The 20,410-nt window shown below is 36.2% G+C and overlaps 1 protein-coding gene across 6 annotated transcripts in view; it reads left to right on the top strand.

The window, feature by feature from the left end:
- Positions 1–235: 235 nt before the first annotated feature.
- LOC133525880 (FMRFamide receptor-like) overlaps positions 236–20,410 on the top strand; it is a 271,239-nt gene continuing 251,064 nt past the window's right edge. For 5 of the 6 annotated variants that reach the window (XM_061862306.1, XM_061862294.1, XM_061862320.1 and 2 more), the window contains exon 1: positions 236–488. The gene's annotated coding sequence lies outside the window, so the exon portion shown is untranslated. The remainder of the gene's footprint in view (positions 489–20,410) is intronic. The other variant, XM_061862328.1, reaches the window with a different exon arrangement.

Here is a 20,410-nt window from a genome sequence, read left to right on the forward strand (position 1 = left end):
CTGTCTGGTCGCAGTTAACCTAACACGCTCCTTCAAACTCTCTCTCTCTCTCTCTAACTCTGTCAAATGACTAGGCGTTATTGTATTAATAAATAGTTGGCCAGCTGAATTATTTGACGAGTCAAATGTATTCCAAATGTTGTACCTATGTCATAATAATAGGTATACACTTAACAATAATTCTACCCTGTATAACGTTACCAGAATGAAAATTTGCCGAATGTTGATTACCAAAGTATTTGCGAAAGATTCGGACAATAAAACTTCGACTAAAAGGCAGAATATCCCCAAAATCATTCAATATAATAAATTAATGAATAAACTCCACTGAAATATCTATCCCATATCTCTTAGTTCGCACAGCTCGTATCTCGGGAGTCCCGTCAGATCCGCCGCGACCGCCGCGCCGAGCGCGCGTAGTGAGTGTGTGTGTGGGACTGTGCGTGGTTTACGGATTGCGAGCCGACCAGAGGATCATCTCTCAAAAGGTAAACTGCATTGCGAACTTTGCGAAGCGATTTGGCGAAAGCGAAAGCTACTTTTATGAAGTTTTAAATTGACTTAAAAAGTTATACTTTAATTTTGCTTTAAAGTTAGTTTTAGAATACTTTAAAGTGAATTACATAGCTGCATAGGTTTTATTAAACATTAAGTTTAGATAGGTAAGTACTTTATTATCATGTTGACTATTATGGCATTGATTCTCCGGTTTCCGCAATAAGCAAATTGATTAAAACTCATTTCAAACTTATTATAATATTTAAAATGTGTAATAGGTATCTCATTTAGATAAGTTAATTATTTTTATTGAGATTTATTAGAGTGTAGGTTTATGTATGTATGTTTGCTTGCTGCATATTTAATATGTGTCAACTGTTCCATTCAAACAAGGTAAGCGAAAATCTTCTGACGCGATATTTTTATTTAAAATCAATGTTAATATTACGTCTAAAATAAAGTTTAATGTTTGAAATTGATTATAGATTTAATTAAACCTCTCACAGGGCGAGTGCAAACTTTTTAAATGTGAAATACCTACCTTATCGTTAAAATTATGCAACTATCAAAAAATATTCAATAATGTATCTTTTGCATGACTTATTTTTCGGAGTGACACTCAAAATGAATCTGATTATTTCATTCGTTATTTAGTTCATTAACAACTTGAAATACATTTAAAACCTATGTGTCTTTACAATATATTTTATGCCGAAAATGATAGTATCACCCTACTATGCAAGTGCTTTATATATTGCCTCTTAGCTTACTCAATTAATCATATTCTTTGAGCAATCCAAAAAATAACTGAATTTAAGTAATAAAGAATTATATTTTGCTCAATATCCTACAACCGATTTTGTTACAGGATAACGCTTACTTGGCAAGTCCCATTTTATGCAAGAAGTATGTAAATATTTCTTTATTTACATTAATAATATACATAATGGATTTATCTGTATAAATATAACTAGCTTAAATCTAAAATAGGCCCTTCAGGCATTGTACCAAGGATGCTGGCGGCATTTCCTCGTTGTATCACAATACTGATACGTTGTGCGAGGAAGCCGCCAGCTCTTTGGTCACCAGGTACGTTAACCAGACGTTTCGGGGATTTCTGCAAAAAACTTGTACGCGCTGGGTCCACATGGATTTAGAGAATATTTTGTTAGTGTTATGCAAACATTTGTACGTACTTAATTAGAAGTCTGATTTAATTACTAGTTTAGCTATAAATACTATCTAATAGGTAATATTCTTCATTATACTAATGCAATGTTATACACAAAACACTTATGTCCCAAAGAACGCCAAAGAGAATAAGCGCTTGTACTGGCGAGTTGAACAAGGCAATGCATTCCAACTTCTATAAAAATATTGTTATGCAAATGTTACAGAGTGCTCTCGAGTGATCACTTTAACTATTTCAGTAATGACCGGCTAATTTTTCAACATTTGTTTCATTATAAAAGTGAAACAGTTGCAGTAAATCTTAAAACAATTTTGTAAAGATGTGTGCACGAAAATAAGACTCGCGAATACGGCCGGTTTTATTCCCGGCGACATTAGTATGATAAGCACGAATATTTTAAGTAGGTCCAAGTCAATTGTGAAACATAATTCGGTAATATAATTTAAAAAAATCCCTCTTGGAAGTGCGTACTGCGGACGTAAAACATTAATTTTTAAGTCAATTTGCGTAAATTTAGTCGATGCGGCAAATTAAATTGTCAAACCCATAGCCGAAAACAATTTTCTTTGTCTTCAGTGCCCCTAGTGTAAATTTAGTCAATAGCGAAACGTGACGTACGCGTTTGCGTTAAGTCTCATTTTGTATGGGTTTTTGAACAGCGCGCCAAGCGGGACGTTTTGGAAAGTCAAAAATCTCATACAAAATGACACTTAACGCAAACGCGTAAGTAACGTTTCGCTGTCGATAATATTTACACTAGGGGTACTGTACCAGAGTGTAAATTTACCAATGGCTAGCAGATTTACAATGTTCAATATTCCCCGTTAAATATCAAAAATGTTTTTTTTTTTAATGTTACGTCGGTGGCAAACAAGCATACGGCCCGCCTGATGGTAAGCAGTCTCCGTAGCCTATGTACGCCTGCAACTCCAGAGGAAACAAAATCGGAAAGATGACAAAAAGATCTGAGCAATTTTTGGTCAAGAGTGTGTGCAGATCATTTTTAACATTTGCTCCGCTTATAATATACTTAAATATACTTCTGTTGATCGTTTATTATAGGTGTAACAGTAATGGATGTCCCATATTATGTTAAGAATTTAGGTGAACGTAATATTAGAACTAAAATTTTATATTTTATTTTATTAAAATTTTATTTTATTTTTAAATTGTTTTTGACGACCGGTTTGGCCTAGTGGGTAGTGACCCTGCCTACGAAGCTGATGGTCCCGGGTTCAAATCTTAGTAAGGGCATGTATTTGTGTGATGAGCATGGATATTTGTTCCTGAGTCATGGGTGTTTTGTATGTATTTAAGTATTTATAAATATTTACATATTATATATGTCGTTGTTTAAGTACCCTCAACACAAGCCTTATTGAGCTTACTGTGGGACTTAGTCAATTTGTGTAATAATGTCCTATAATATTTATTTATTTATGGTAATTTAGTACAATCATTTGATATGTTACTTAGTATTGATACAAATCGAAACTATCTCTGCCAATAAGGTACTTCGTGTGTAAAGCTATAAATTGAAATAACGGGACATATGCACATTTTTTTTTATTAGCCTATCTGTGTGTCCCACTGCTGGGCAAAGACCTCCCCTCTAGCTTTCCAATCCTCCCTGTGCTGAGCAAGGTCCCGCCAGTCCCGCTGAAACGCATCCAAGTTGTCCCGTCATCTCTTTCTCGGTCTGCCTCTGCCACGACTACACCGGGGATGCCAGCTAGTGGCTATTTTAGCCCATCCGGCAGACATGTCCAGCCCAGTCCCACTTTAGCCTGGCGGTCTTTATCCCAACATCGACGACACGGGTTTTGGAGCGAAGCTCTGTGTTCCTCACCCTGTCACATCTTCGGATACCCAGGATACTCCGCTCCATTGCCCTTTGGCAAACCTTGAGCCCACACACACTTGATGCACATGCATATGCAAATTTTATTTAAAATCGTATTTTAATAACCGCTATTATTGCCTTTACAAAAATTTTGACCGCATCAAACGTACAATGAAAAGTCATGGATTTAGGTACTTAATACATATAAATGTATACAGAGCGGCAAAACCAAACCGAAACTTGCCAATGCTTTGTAGATTTCCCGTATATCGGTAAAATGCCTGATTTACGTTCATTTTCCTGAACCAAGTCCTGTCTTTAAGAGTGCCTGAATTCCTGGAATATTATCGACTTGAAATATAAATCATTCTACCTATATCCTTGTGTACTTATACATATTATTATTATTTAGCTGCGTTTGATCGCGGGTCTGTGTAGAATTCAATTACAATTTATTCAATACTGTATTGTCATGTACATAATAGATGTTACATTGTATAAAGGTAAGGGCACACAATATTATTATTCTACATATTCTATTCATTCTTCATAATTCCAAAAGTAATAGACGTCTTACAAAACTCCAAATTTCACGTTTCCAACAAGCGGTGTTAATTGGAATTACGTTGTCAAACATTAGGACGTTAACCAATAACCATTCCTGTTTCTTATTTAACATCTTGATCTGTGACGATTAAAAATAAAATACCCATTTATGTGTGTATTCTTAATAAATGTGTATTTTAAGGTGCTCTAATACTTAAGAGGAAACAAAATGACTTTTTGTCGGCATTTAGATACCACTGTTAGATTCACGCACACAACAAGAGCGCAATTCAGATTTAACAACTTGTTATGATGTTGAAATGTAGGGCTAAGATGGTCGGCTCTTTAACATTAGTCACTATATAAATATTATAGGACATTAAGTATTACACAAATTAACTAAGTCCCATAGTAAGCTCAATAAGGCTTGTGTTAAAGTGCTTAAACAACAAAATTCAATATTCAAATTCAAAATTCAAAAATTTATTCTGCAAGTAGGCCTCAAGGGCTCTTTTACAAGTCAGTACAACATTATAGTAACATCATATAGTGACATGAAAAATACATAACAACATTTATAAATACAACCAATACCTGTGTTTACATTACATTATAATAATCTTAAAATAAATAATTACTACAATACAATAGAGATGTATAGTGTCCATGATTAAAAATACATTAAATCTGGAGATGTAAAATTAAAAAAAAAAGAATGAAAAAAAAAAGAAAGAGGTCAAAGATATAAATATTTATAAATCCTTAGTACATCGAAATACCCATGACTCAGGAACAAATATTCATGCTCATGACATGAATAAATACCCTTACCAGGGTTTGAACCAGTAGACCAGACAGGTCATGAAAGACAGAAAGTTATGAAAAACTAGTTTTATACACGTGCGAAGGTCGGTGGAAAGAGTTACGTTATAGTTGGGAACGTCTCATTCAACTACGACGAAATCATAAAATACAGAAACATATCTTTTCCTTTTTATTAATAAAGTTTCATTATTAAATCGAGCCGATCACCATGAGTTTTAGGTACACGGCCTTAAACGCTAGCGACTACGTCAACTCAAACGCAGTGCATCTCGCTTGCACCAATATCAATACGAGGGAGATACATAGTGTTGTGAGTTAGTTTACGCAGATGCTAGAGAAAATGTCACTGGCAAACTCATGGTAAGTATACTGGTAGAGACACTTTTTAGGGTTCCGTAGCCAAATGGCAAGAAACGGAATTCGTCATGTCATGTCCGTCTGTGTGTTCGTTTATGTCACAGCCACTTTTTTCCGAAACTACGAGTACAAGAGCTATACTGTTCAAACTTGGTAAGTAGATGTATTCTATGAACCGCATTAAGATTTTCACACAAAAATAGAAAAAAAAAACAATAAATTTTGAGGGTTCCCCATACTTAGAACTGAAACTCAAATCTTTTTTCATCAAACCCAGACGTGTGGGGCATCTATGGATAGGTCTTCAAAAATGATATTGAGGTTAATAGTTTGCGCGAGATACTCTTCCAAAGTGGAAAAATGAGTGTCCCCCCCCCCCTGTAACTTTTAAAATAACAGAATGAAAAATCTAAAAAAATATATGATACACATTACCATGCAAACTTCCACCGAAAATTGGTTTGAACGAGATTTAGTAAGTAGTTTTTTTTAATACGTCATAAATGGTACGGAACCCTTCATGGGCGAGTCCGACTTGTTTCGATTTTAGATATTATTAAGCACCGCTTTTCTTGAATATTTTTAAGACGTCGTTAGTTATTTTCCGTCCAGCTTATTTCTTCTATACACCGTCAGCACATTTCAATGGCTTCAAGGCGTTTTGTAACTCCTTGAAGCTTCGTGCACGTTTATCAACTTTTTTCGAGTAGCAGATATTCTCGTTTTAAAATAGGTACTTTCTTCAATAAACGCTTTCTTTGCTATGTCTATTCTTGCAGTGATGTTTTGTGGAGTTGTTGGTTAGTGCAAAAACCTTCTTTGTTTCATTAATAATTAATGGACATGTGTGCTATTATCCGCCCGGTGAACTGTCACGACCGAAGCACAGTTAACGCAACATTAGCGCGTGACGTCGGGCCGATTCGTCACGGCCGAGTCCGGGCCGATCTTAATCACATTTGGCAGGCGCCTACGTCTGAGACAGTGCGACTGTATTAACTGTACGACACTTTTTGATACCTCCGTGGCCAACAATTGTACAGAAATAAATTCTAGGGAAGCAGGGAATTCTTTATGAAATCAGCTTCAAGCTTCGTCCGTCTAGAAGCCGATAAGGACTTTCAACATAGTTTTTACCCCAAACTCAGCTTTTCAAGAATAAATATGATAATACAACAAAGCATAACAATTTTCATTCCGTGATAAATTCCTAAGATCCAACTAAAAGGGACTAGATATCCCTTTGTGACTAGATTACTTAAGTAGTTCAGCTCAGCGACTTACCTGACAGAGAATATATTTCTTCTTACTCATTAAGTACGATGGCGCAGTGGACGATTTTAAAACCATAACGAGTACAGCCATTACCTACTTGGAAAAAATGTAAAGTTTAATCGTCATATAATAAAAAAAAAAGTAAAAAATGAGGGCCACACTAGCGTTGCCCGAGCGTCAACGTCTAGTCAACGTCAAGTTGGCGCAACTGGCCGCGTAGCCAACGTTACAATCGTTCACGCTCCGTAGTATATTGTATCACTGTTCCATATTAGTGCAACTGTGACAGTTGCGTTTCGTTTGCCACGGAGCGTGAACGATGTTGGCTACGCGGCCTGCACATCAACGCCATTTTCCATAACACGCGACTAGACGCTGACCCTCAAAAGACGATGGGATGGCTCTAAGTATGATAAATTCCAGGCAGCATCAATACTAGCGGACGAGGCAACGCGCCAAAAGTATCTGCCGCCCTAAAATACTCTTCCAAATCAAGACATATTTCTACAGTTCGCGTTCAAAAGTATCTTTCACGGTCTAATTGTTCTACATATCGAGACATCTCTTTTTGTTATGATGATGCATCGTTAAACAATATCATCTAAAAATGCGGCGCTTGCTTGCTTCCCGACACCCACGCTCGTCTCGATACCCTCGAGCGTAGTGAATTTGCTTTTTCGCTATCTTATTCTATAAGGTCATATGCGGCAAAAGGAGTTTTACCATTTAATAATAAATAATAATAATAATTCAGCCTATATACGTCCCACTGCTGGGCACAGGCCTCCTCTCATGCGCGAGAGGGCTCGGGCTATAGTCCCCACGCTAGCCCAATGCGGATTGGGGACTTCGCATACACCTTTGAATTTCTTCGCAGATGCATGCAGGTTTCCTCACGATGTTTTCCTTCACCGAAAAGCTAGTGGTAAATATCAAATGATATTTCGTACATAAGTTCCGAAAAACTCATTGGTACGAGCCAGGATTTGAACCCGCGAACTCCGGATTGAAAGTGGGACGTCATATTCACTCGGCCACCACCGCTTTTTTACCATTTAAAGTAAAAAAAAAAGTTAATCGATAAATAACAGCTATAGAATTGAAGTGTGTGTAGACTAATCTGTATGGAAATTTTGGAGGCTTGGATCGATCCCATTTTCTTGAACAATGAAATTGTTTGTTTAAAAAGAGGCATCTAGATACGATACGATTTTCTCTGCTCTAAAAGCTTACCAATCGTGTTTTGGTAACTACAGAAATAAATTCGATGCCATGAATAACCAGTTCACAGTTTTTGTAATCGTTGAGATAAATCAAGATACCTGTCGACAAAATTAGCTGAGCGATTGTTAAGACCAATCACAATTAAACGGTTTTATGTCTTTATTGTTTTGACTTATGGGTCTGCAATTAAAATCACAATTTCAAAACATTTATATCTAAACCGCTGTTGAGTAAAATATTACACTAATAATCCACTTTTTTTATTTAAATATTTTTCTTATTATTCCCTTGCCCAGGCCCAGTAACATGCGACAGTGCTATCTCATTAACTCCGATACAAATAGACAATGTGCGCGCTTTAGGTATTGACAGCCTCTTAAGTTAGTAGAGAATGGTAGTAACTTTTGACGCGTAGTATGATCCGACATTTTTGTTGCTGACTATCCATCTTCAATGAGTCTTTCCTATTCAACTTTCTTCCTCAAATGTTAGCTATTATAACAATCAAAACTTTCATCGGGTAAAACAAAATCGGTATCTCTGTTTTGACATCAATCATCCGTGGACCGTGACCTTCAGAGGAAGCTGTGTTGACGCGTCGGGAGTAATGGTAAATAAATTCGTGAAAAACCTGTTAAAATATGATAAAGTATGCGTTTCAGTCAAACTATGTAAAACCAATCCAATAGCACGACTGTGGTCCACATTGATACTTAAGTACGTACTTACATAAGTATGAATTCCAATCTTCTTTTTATTGCCTGAGTTTTTCCTTCCTTTTGTGAAAACTTTTTGCCTTAGAAATGCGATATTCAAATAATATTTCCCGGTATACTAAGATATTTGAGTTAAGCTTAGAAAAAGTGGAAAAATTACTGCCTTGGGTGAGACTTGAACTTTTTTTTTGCTGGCTATGGATGAGGTCTTGGTGGCTCAGATGGCAGAGCGCTGGAGTATCGATCCAGAGGCCGTGAGTTCAAGTCTCACCCAAGGCAGTAATTTTTCCACTTCTAAATTTATTCTAAGTTTAATATTAGGTCATTACCTATGAAATTGGCGTTTTGTATGGAGAATTTTAACGAAATTCGATTTTTCATACAATGAATTTTGCGGATTATTTTGTGATGGCATTTTCAAACCAAACAATTTTTTGCCAGTAATTTGAGACATTTTCAAAGCACATTTTCTATCTCATTTTTTTTTCATCTGTCCCGTCAAAAAAATATAAGTCATTTAAATAAATAAATACTCAAGCCGACAGCACATGAAAAGAGCTGTTTTCAGGGCGGTATTCTGAATACATAAAACAATAAAAGATGCAAATAATTGTATGTAAAATCGTTGTTATGTAGCGCACTAATGAAATTAAAAAAATACTTCGAAGTTACTATTAAAATAAATAAACTATGACATGACTAATACTTATGAACAAAAACGCCAATTTCATAGGTAATGACCCAATAGCATCGTTTGCAGCCGTTTCGGCTTGTTAAACTTTAATTTTATATTTGAGTTAGTTTTGGACCATAGTTACTGTTTGGGCTATTCATGGGTGGTTATTAAGTTTTAGAGTATACGCACAAATTAATTCGAACCCAAGTCCTCCAGCTTTATAGGCAAAGTCACTGCCAACTAGGATAAAATATTGTTAAAAACACCAATCTTATAATTAGAACACTATACAAGTGCATTTCGTCGGCTAAAATCGAAAAGCTTGTGAATCCATTTCAAAGACAAAATTTTGACTCTTGGAGACCCTATACGTCTCTAAGGATAATTTGATAAACTATGTAATTTTTTAGTTCTGACACTTAAGAGACATGTATGTCTCTAAATAATGTTTGTTTTTTTTTACATTGTTATTTTTTTTTTTGTAATTCGACATTAAGAGACTTTATACATCTCTAAGGAATAATAATACGAGTACCTTAGTTAGCATTGATATTTTCATTTAATTGTATTTTATAATTATTGATGTCTTTTTTTTCTTTGTATATAAATTCCATGTTAACGTGTAAAATTGTCCTCGTGGCTTATTTGCTGAATAAATATTGAAGTTGAATTGTCATTTGCAACTTTAGCCAACAAAACCTAAAGTTGAAAACCACTTTACTCCTTTGGCGGAGAGGAAAGGTTTACGACTTTAGCCGAAGAATTTTCTCGAGTCAGAGACATTTGTAGTAATTACGTAATATTAAAATTACCAGCACGGCATATATTGTAAGAAATACTAATGAGGCTGTTAACCTTACTGTTATAATCGTTCCACCTGTCTTTTGTTTTGGAACTACCGGGTGTGGCCTGTAATAGGAGCAAAAAATTTAACTGTATGCTGTACTCCTCAAACTGAGCAATATTTGTTCAGCAACTTTTTAAAATAACTTTTATTTTGATTTTTAATTAAGTTTATTCTAAGACGCAATGTATTGCGAATTTTGTTATGTTTAAAGCGTGACATGCAACGTCAATTACACTGATGACAGCGTACATTGAAGGTAATATTTAATTTGTATGAAAAATAGGAAGTCTAAAGAATTGATAATTTTCAAAAATCGATGAACAAATGTTGCTAAGTTTCAGGAGTACAGTCTACAGTTAAAATTATTGCTCGTGTTACAGGCAGTATTAAAGTCTATATTATATGTCCCTCTCTGCTTATTTTTTAGGGTTCCGTACCATAAAGGTACAAAAGGAACCCTTATGGTGCGACTCTGTCCGTCCGTCCGTCCGTCTGTCACATTGCTAAATATCTCGAGAAGTACTTAAGCTATCGATTTGAAATTTGGAATAGTAATGAATAACGCTAACCCAAACATATTGGCGGTGTAATTTTTTTATTTTATTTGTATTAATTATGGAAAATTCCCAATAAAAAGAGGGGGGAAATTTCAAAGTCTAGTTACGAGGTCAAGTGGGGTATCATTTGAAAGAGCTCAAATTGAACATACCAAAACTATTTTTTTTCCATAGTGAAAAAAATTGACTTATGAAGAAAAATGTGAAAAAAAATACCATTCCCCCCCTTATCTTCGAAGTTTACGAATGAAAAATTATGAAATTTTTACATAATAATAACATTATCATAAAGATTACAGGAAAAATAAAATCAGACCTCTGTCTTAGTTAACTTTTTTTTTAATTAACAAAACACATTTTGTTATTTGATTTGCAATTTAATCCCGTTTGCTATAGTTGGGTGTTTATTATAGTTGAAATTCCTATGAGATTACACTAAATGCACCATCTTTCAAATAAAATAAAAATTACTGAAATCGGTTCACATGATAAAAAATTATCCCTGAAAAACCAACATACATACATACAGATCGCACAAATTAGTTAGCCAATTCGCCCATAGATGGCGCTGTACACAATTATACTAATCGTATACTTCTGGTCAAAAGTCTTTCATGAGAAAATTGAAAGTTTGTACGGAACCCTGGGTCCGCGAGGTAAAAGAACTCGCACTTGACCGGTTTTTATTTCTATTATTAGAACAATGACGAACATGATACACATTAACGTGTCCATAAAGTCCTTTCTAAGATAACCGGTTACATTGAAAATATTAAAGCAAGATAGAACGTGTAAGTAAATAGTGATATCTCTTTCACTTATGAAAATGAGTTTAACCGAGTCTTCCGAAACTCAGACTGAGTTTAACCGGTATTATATCGTTCCCCACGAACCGTACAATTTCGTTCTGTCTTTTTACCGCTAAGGAGATTTACGAATTGTTTAGTTCATATTATTTACATTATAAAACAATACTGAAAGACTAATTTAGTATTAACTACCAGAATATAATTATTTCGGATTATTTCTCGATCTAGATGAAGAGCAAACAAAAAGACAGTTTACTAAGTTTCTACATCTACTATAATATTATAGTACGGTTAAAATTTTCATTAGAGACTTATAAGAATTTTAGTTAACTATGAAAACATACAAATTGCAGTACCCCTAGTGTAAATAAATTCGATTTCGAAACGTGACGTACGCGTTTGCGTTTAGTCTCATTTTGTATTGGATTTAGAAAGAGCGCGCCAAGCGGGACGTTTTGGAAACTCAAAATCCTATACAAAATGAGACTTAACGCAAACGCGTTCGTCACGTTATGATGTCGATCAAATTTACACTAGGGGTACTGATCGCTAGCAGTGAAGCCACCTAAGGCCCTGTTTACAAAAGATTACAGACGGAAATTGATTTATTTTTCTCCCAAAAATAACTAAATTAAATTGGCGAATTGGAGCGCCCACAAATGATTATTTCAGTATTTGTACAGTCAGAAAAAAGTGGGTGGGCGGGTAAAAAGTGGGGTGTTTTAATTAACTTCTAGCTCGTCTAGCTTAGTGTGGTAGGTCACAGCACAGCGGATGTCATTCCAGATCTAGAGCAGAGACCAACTGGTGAAGTACCTCCACCTTACAGAAAACCGCAGCCAAATAACACTAGACCCTACTCATAGTGTTGTGTTCCTGCCGGTGAGTAAGGTTGCCAGAGCTCAACGAGGGGAGGGAGGGTTGTTAGGGTCGGCAACGCGCATGTAACTCCTCTGGAGTTGCAGGCGTACATAGGCTACGGAAACTGCTTACCATCAGGCGGGTCGTATGCTTGTTTGCCACCGACGTGGTATTAAAAAAAACATACAATATTAGTTTTCGAACCGATCTTGTTAGTGTTTATATTATTTATCGGAAGATCAGATCCATTTTCTCAATACCAAAAAGCCAACGTTGAATATCCATTTATCGGTAGCCATTCCAATATCAAATATTTTATCGGACATTAATTAATTGTTCGACATAAACATTGTATTGATTGATTATAAAAATATTACGATTGACGGAAACCTGCTCCTTGATGAAGAAAAAGTTAGTTGCAATTACTCATATAATATTCTATATTTATATTACACTAGTTTCTGCCCGCGGCTTCGTATGCGTGGAATAGACATAGACATAGATTTTTTTATTTAACACTACATTGAAAAATGTTTACAGGCAATGATACAAAACATTACGAATGAACTTTAAGTTACGTCAAATATAAGGTCTAGATACGATATGGATCGGGTATATCTCAGTTTTGTCGCTGTACTTTTCTTTCCACAGGCAACTAATACTCATCGAGCAAATTCTAAAAACCCCAAACACAATTAGGTTGCGTTGTTTTATCACAGAGTTCCTGTGTCCACCTCTTGTCTCCATCATCAGATCATCTCGATGGTACCATAATATTGCATTGTCACCCGACTTACATATGTATGCAAATTTTCAGCTTCATCGGAAACTGGGAAGTGGGTCAAATTTAACTTGCAAGATTTGATTACAGACAGACAACGGTCGGGGTGAAAGTAAATAAAATAAAAGCTTGTAAAAAAAATGAGGTATTTTTGATCCATAGAGTTAGACAAAGCTAAGTTCGCAGTGATTTTGATAGCGCAGACTGTGCAAGTGTTAAGTAAACGTCATAATTTAAATGTTAAATGAAACGTTTAAAATAACATTTGCACTGTGTGGGCTGTCAAAATCGCTGCCGACTTAGTTTGGTCTGACTCTATCGTATCTAGACCTATTGGTGACGTATCTTAAAGTTCGAATCTTGCCGGGCGTTGATGATGACTGATAATTACTATCTTATTTCTTCTTGCCCCTTAAGCGTGAATAGGTAACAGACATACAGACAGACAAAGTTACTATCGTATTTATAATATTAGTTGGCATAAGTGACATTATCGTCGCCTTGGACTCGTTGAACAAACTTTGCTTATTCTAGAGCTAACGGCCCGATTCGAAGAATGATTAAGACACGTTTAAGATCTTGGAAAGATCTTTAAAAGATCAATAACTAAACGAAATGTCAATATTGACGTTTATTTCTATTCCGCTGTGATCCCAATAAGATCTATCTACGATATTTCTAACGTCAAAATGACATTGTTTTCCTGAATCGAGCTGCTTCTGTCAATTATACGACATACAAAAGATATCTAAATAAGAACTTGTCTTAACCAGAACTTATTGTTATCGTATCTCATTCTTCCAATCGGGCCGTAAGTCAATCTGTGTAAGATTGTCCCTACATATATTATACCTTTAAACGAGCAATTCTTGTATATATATATATATATATATATTTCCGGGATCTCGGAAACGGCTCTAACGATTTTGCTGAAATTTGGTATATGGGGGTTTTTGGGGGTAAACAATCGATCTAGATTAGTCTTATGTTTGGGAAAACGCGTGTTTTCGAGTTTTCATGCGTTTTTCTTTCGACGCAGAATATGGTCGCTAATTTCGTGTTACTGGCCACTGTCCGTCTGGTCCAGCGGGTTAAGACGCGGACTGCTAAACGAGTGTTACGGTTTCGAATCTCGCCCGGTGACTAACATTTTTTTTTTATTTGTTCAAGTTTATATATAATTTTTTAAATTTTATTGTTTTAGACAAGTTTAATTTAGTAAAAAAATGTAGTTAAGATTATCACCTATACACCACCATATTACAATAAATAGTTATAACCGAGCAAAGCTCGGTGGCCCAGGTACTTATTATTTATGCAAAGCACAAACCCCATACATAAATCGGTAGACAGATTAGGATCCAAATAATAGTTAAGTACCAAAACTAACATTGCCTGGTAATCTGTTTTACCTTTCCTCGGGTAAACTAACCCAATTTCAATAAGAAATTGGCATGCAGAAAGCTTAAGCTAAAGGATAAAGCGGCAGGTTTATTTATTTTTGTAGAAATGTCTTCAGCCGGAGAGGGGAGACGAAAGAAAACATATTCGTGGCGGGCCGAGTCAACACGGCTGGTTATCAAAAAGTCAACCGTAAATAAAAGCTTGTAATATAATTACGGGCGCCTTTCTCCCATTATCAGGAAAAATATGAAAAATCTGTTTTCGCCAAACTGTCGCTTGCGGTATTTTCGGGCCGATACGACCTTCAAAGCTACAAGAAAGGAGCGTATCTATCCTTAATTTCGCCAACGCACTTGCAACCTGTCTTGTGTTGCAGGTAGGCAACGGTGATTGCTTACCATCAGGTAATTTGTCTGCTTGTTTGCCTCTCTACAAAAAATGGGGAATGCAATGTTTACGTGAAACGTTGTGTGGACAGCCAATGCGATGACCAAAGGCCCAGCTTCGCGTAGGGCCTAAGGCCCGAAGCGCCCGGGAGGTCAGTGCTCAAACACAGAACAACAGTATATAAATAAATAAATAAAAAAGCTTTATTTATTTCCACACACATACACACAGGCAGTAAGAAGAAAAATATACACAGAAAATATAAATTAAGTATTAAAGAAAGATTATAAGAAGTAAAATGATATCGTGTGTGAACCCCTTCTGGGTAAAAGCTTCCCCCAAAGTGTTTCATGTATCTCTGACTGTGGCTGTATCGAGCCACCTTTGCCCTGCTGTCGCTACAATCTCGTCCCCTCGAAGAACAACATTACAAGTGTCTAAATGCGAAGGCTAAACTAGTTGCGTTAGACTGCATGATCGACTCGAATTCGTTAGTCAGACCGCTGAACTAGCACCATTCTTAGTGCCCGTGGGCCTTACGGGTTCCTTAGATATATGTCAATGATTGTAGATCTTTGTCCGCAATAGTAATGCAGCTGCCATCTGAATGTTCTGTAAATGAATGGATGTCATTCGATACCTCCCTAACGGTATGCGTGGCCGTTTCCTCCGATAGGCTGCGACGGCTGTATCGGGTCGTTCCCCACCGATGTGGGGAGGCCATGTCTTTGTGTGGACGTGTGTGCTGGTGGTGTGTTCCGTAAATGCCAGTTGGCATGCAGATGAACCTTTGTGATGATGATGATTAATCCATCGACGGCGACATCCTGACATTTTTTTATTTAAAGGGCCTTTAGTGCTAGTAACTATTATGCGCATGGGTGCGAATCCAAATTTGGCTTTGAAAGTCCGGCAGCATGAAGCACACTAGAGCTGTCCAGATAAATTGTAGTAGGTATAGTTATAGGACTTGGGCCGAGTTTTTCGGAGCTGACGTTTGGCGTCAAGATCTTCAAGCCGGGTGCGTTCAAAGTTACGTTTGTAATAAGAATGTAGATAAGTGATTGACGGCAGTGAATCAATACTTCGCATTATCGCTCATATAGCTCGGATGGGACCATCAATAACCCATAAAGGTCTCGAGACGTCGTGCGACTCCGGCCCCGGTGACGTCATTTGTCACTGCTAACCCACTTATGTGGAGGGGGATTGGGGAAAATCGGAGACAAAATAACACGGCTTAAATGTTTGCAGTAGTTGTGGGTGCGTTTAGAGTTGATGAGGTATTGCCTTACGCTTAACGATTCAGTGGAGAAGGTTTAAATTTGGACTGCATTGCTCGAAAATACTTTTATAGGCATGTTGACTGTAGTTCATAATTTCTTTTCATTCGATTTTGATAAAATTTGGCTGGTTTGAAGAGCGCTTCATACTGAGCGGAATAAACAAGAAATCATAACGTGTCCCGAAAACAATATGTAATTGGCTACTTGACAGTTTTTTGTAAATAATGTCAAACGATCTTGATTTTCCTGAGGATCAAATGTCTATATGGGACTCATGGCATTTAAGCAATACAAAGGTCAGAAATGAGGGTTAAAGTCTGACGCTCGCACTCGACGATTGAAACGCCTCTAACAAAATGATAATGTGATGTGTCGTCACATCACATATGTCTGTCCTAAATGTATGGAAGATCAAGGAAATTGCCATTTTGAGCCTGAAATATTGCGTTTATGTGTATAGTTGTCATACAATTTCAATAAAATGTAAGGAAGCGAATGGTACCATTTTCTTTTCTATTATTGAAAGACAAAAAAAAATTGAGATTTTGGAGCCTTGTAATTTTTTATAATCTCAATATATTTTTTTAAATTCCACTTTTTTATAATGGATGGCTCATTATCTATCCATTAGACTAAATTTTGTTATAATATTCAACATGTGTCAAGTACCCAATTTTCCGTTCCGGAAGTTTCTTTGGTGAAATTGCGTTTATATTGTACAGAGAAGGCAACTCTATCGATCCGTCAAATTTTATCTGCGCCTGGCGTTTTCGCAAACCATAAAAAATAAAAATCAGCCCAGCTATAAAGCACCAGATGCATTTGATTGCCGGGACTAAAAGCAATAACTGCATGCCTTGATGAAGTTGAAAATAGTGTGGTAGTGACTGCAAAACGCGATTGTGTACTGAATTTATCGCACCTTACTTATTTACATAACTATATACACCGTGTTTTTTTTTCATTTCTTTATTGGTCATGCCCTAACGGACGTCGGCGACCACCTTTGCCATCTCTCCCCTGCTCTTGGTCATTTGGCTGCGTTGTTCACGTTCGTCCATTATTTAATGTTGCTAAGCCAGATGAACCTCCTTCTTCTCCTTCCCCTCTTGCCATATTTTTTCCTTCCAATATTAGTTGTAGTATTTTATATTTGTCATTTCTGTATCTGTGACCGAAATGTGATATTTTCCTTTTTTTCACCATGAACTTTTTCTTCATTCTTTTAAGTACCACACTTAGTTGTAGTCCTATCGGTCCAGGCCGCGTCGCCAACGTTACAATCGTTCACGCTCCGTAGCGTAGCGTAGCTATCTATCTTTATCACTCTTCCATATTAGTGCGACTGTGACAGTTGCGTTTCGTTCGCCACGGAGCGTGAACGATATGCACGTTGGCTACGCGGGCTGGTGTTTTTTTCACTTCTTTAATTTCAGGGTGCATTCCTGGGCTTAAATTCATTTAATTTCTCAATGACACCGGTATTCTCACTAACTCGATTTTGAAGAAAATCATTCATTAGTTTTTCCTATAACGAATGAGTACACTTTCCCTAGGGCCTGTTTACGTATTAACTAGTGTTTAGTACGAGTTCATAGTTTGCTGCTAAATGAATTTGACCGGTTTGGCCTAGTGGGTAGTGACCCTGCCTACGAAGCTGATGGTCCCGGGTTCAAATCCTGGTAAGTGCATTTATTCGTGTGATGAGCATGGATATTTGTTCCTGAGTCATGGGTGTTTTTTATATATTTAAGTATTTATAAATAAGTATATATTATATACATCGTTGTCTAAGTACCCTCAACACAAGCCTTATTGAGCTTACTGTGGGACTTAGTCAATTTGTGTAATAATGTCCTATAATATTTATTTATCTCGCGCTAGTCCAATATACTCGCGACTAGTATGATGATGATAGCACTCTTCGGGATCAAAAAAACACCGCGTTTGTCTTTAGCAAGCTCGTCACGTGCCTTCGTCTAAATGGATTTTTATGATTTCTACCACGTAGCTTATACATTACAGTCAGATATTGTAATGTATGGATGCTGTGTGCCATCTACCATGCGGGACGAGATTAACTTTCAATCAAACTGCTTGTCAAAATAAAAATATGGAAATAATGGCAAATTTAGACTTCCGGCCCGATTCGATCTTTGAAATACGTCAAACATTTGCTAAAGATACGATATCGATGAGATATGTCAGTGTCAAGTGACGTTTCTTCAAACAAAAACGTCACTTTTGATACTGACTGACACTCCAAGTAAGTAAGTTAGTCCTCCTCCGCGCAAATGCATAGTTTTTATAATGTGTATGTATATTTATGTATATATATATATATTGGTATTCATATAGCAATATGTCTATATATATGTAGTACCTAATATCATTTGTGTAACATTGTAAATAATGTTATTAATGTCCAAAATTGTAAATAGTTTTTTAAAATTACTTTTATAGTTGACATTTCTTTGGATTATTTTTCTCCCTATGGTTGATTGGTAGAGAATGCCTTAAGGCATTAATTTCGCCATTTGTACTTACTTTTATTGTGCAATAAAGTTTTAATAAATAATTAAATAAATATAAAGAGTAGTTTCTATTCGAGACTTCGTCTGGATATAACGATGATTTGGATTGCAAAAACTTTTCGTTCCCGCACGCGTGTGAAAATAGTAAGTACCATAATACATGTACTGTAATAGTACATTTCGATGCTAGTGCGGAAAATATGTCATTACTTGCAAGACTCGGGACTAGTGAAGAATGACATTTCCGCACTTGTATCTAACGACGTTTTTTAATACAGTTGCGAAAAAATAAGAAAAACAACAAGTACTTTTATATGCATGTTCTATAAGACGGAGACCATTGTAAATATAAAATATTACACTATTATTACCTAAGTATCATTATTTACGATTATTTGTGTATCGTATATTTAAATTTTATGATAAGATAACAATATCGAATGTTGCCTTTGGAAACTTAAAACATTCTTGTAGTAAGAAAAAAACGCCTCTGCTTTGACAGGCGTTTCGGCAGCTATTCCGTTCCATTCAGACAACTTATTAAGAATGGTTTTTCAATATTAAAATTATTAAAAAATAAACGTGTTACAATGATGAAGAGGTAAGTAATAAAATATGAAATATTCTTATATTTATTTATTATTTTTACATGAACAGTAGGTTTTAATGTTGATTACGACTTTTAAAAGAAACTAACATTAACACTCATCAATAAGTAGTCATGAATTGGAACACGTGGAACTTTCCGCACGCTAAACAGCTACGTAAAGTAGCACTTTTTGAGCAACTGTATTTAAAACTTACTTTCGCTTCATACTATTAATAAAGTATGGAGTAGGGATTTGATACAAATGTACACATACATTATGTTTTCACGTAAAAATGACTGCGCCAGGGAGGTTGTTGCTAGGCCTACTTGAATAAATAATATTTCAAATCTTGTAGCGGCTGAAACGTTGAAGAATTTTAATCAACAACTTGAAGCCCGACTCAGATTTCACGACTTGTTGTTTTAGAAGTAATTGGCGATCGTCGTAGTGATAGGCGTGCATCTCGCACGACTTTCAGCGTGAGCTACCTTCAAGGTCTTATCAGAATAAGAACAAACCCTTAACTAGTTTGCTTAATCTGAATTGGGCTTATGGATAACAAAGGGAAACTATGTCACGGGCCATCATCGCGGAATAGGGTCCCCGATGTAATTTCCGGGTAGACGGGAAGATCATTCGAAGACTCCATTGTTATTATGATAGACAATTGATTTCCACAATTATTTTCGTTTAAGGCTATTTATATACTGTTTCTCGTTGCAATTCATCGGGAAATAGGAAATAGTATGTATGTACTTATCGTTATCTGAGTACCCACAACACAAGCCTTCCTAAGTTTAGGTACTGTGGGGCGTAGTCGTGTAAGAATTTCTAATATTTATTTATTTATTTATGGCTTTCGTTTTCGTCGTTAAATTAATTTCATAATAATGAAATGTGTAATTTCAAGTCGCTTAATTAGTAAACTTTTTTTTTTATACTAGCTGGCAACTGGCCGCCTGATGGTAAGCAGTATCCGTAGCCTATGTACGCCTGCAACTCCAGAGGAGTTACATGCGCGTTGCCGGCCCTAAACCCGCCCCCCCTCGTTGAGCTCTGGCAACCTTACTCACCGACAGGAACAAAACACTATGAGTAGGGTCTAGTGTTATTTGGCTGCTGTTTTCTGTAAGGTGGAGGTACTTTCCCAGTTGGGCTCCTCTCTAGATCTGGAATGACATTCACTGGCTGTGCCCTACCAC

Source organism: Cydia pomonella, chromosome 1 (assembly GCF_033807575.1).
Source record: "Cydia pomonella isolate Wapato2018A chromosome 1, ilCydPomo1, whole genome shotgun sequence".
Lineage (NCBI taxonomy): Eukaryota > Metazoa > Arthropoda > Insecta > Lepidoptera > Tortricidae > Cydia > Cydia pomonella.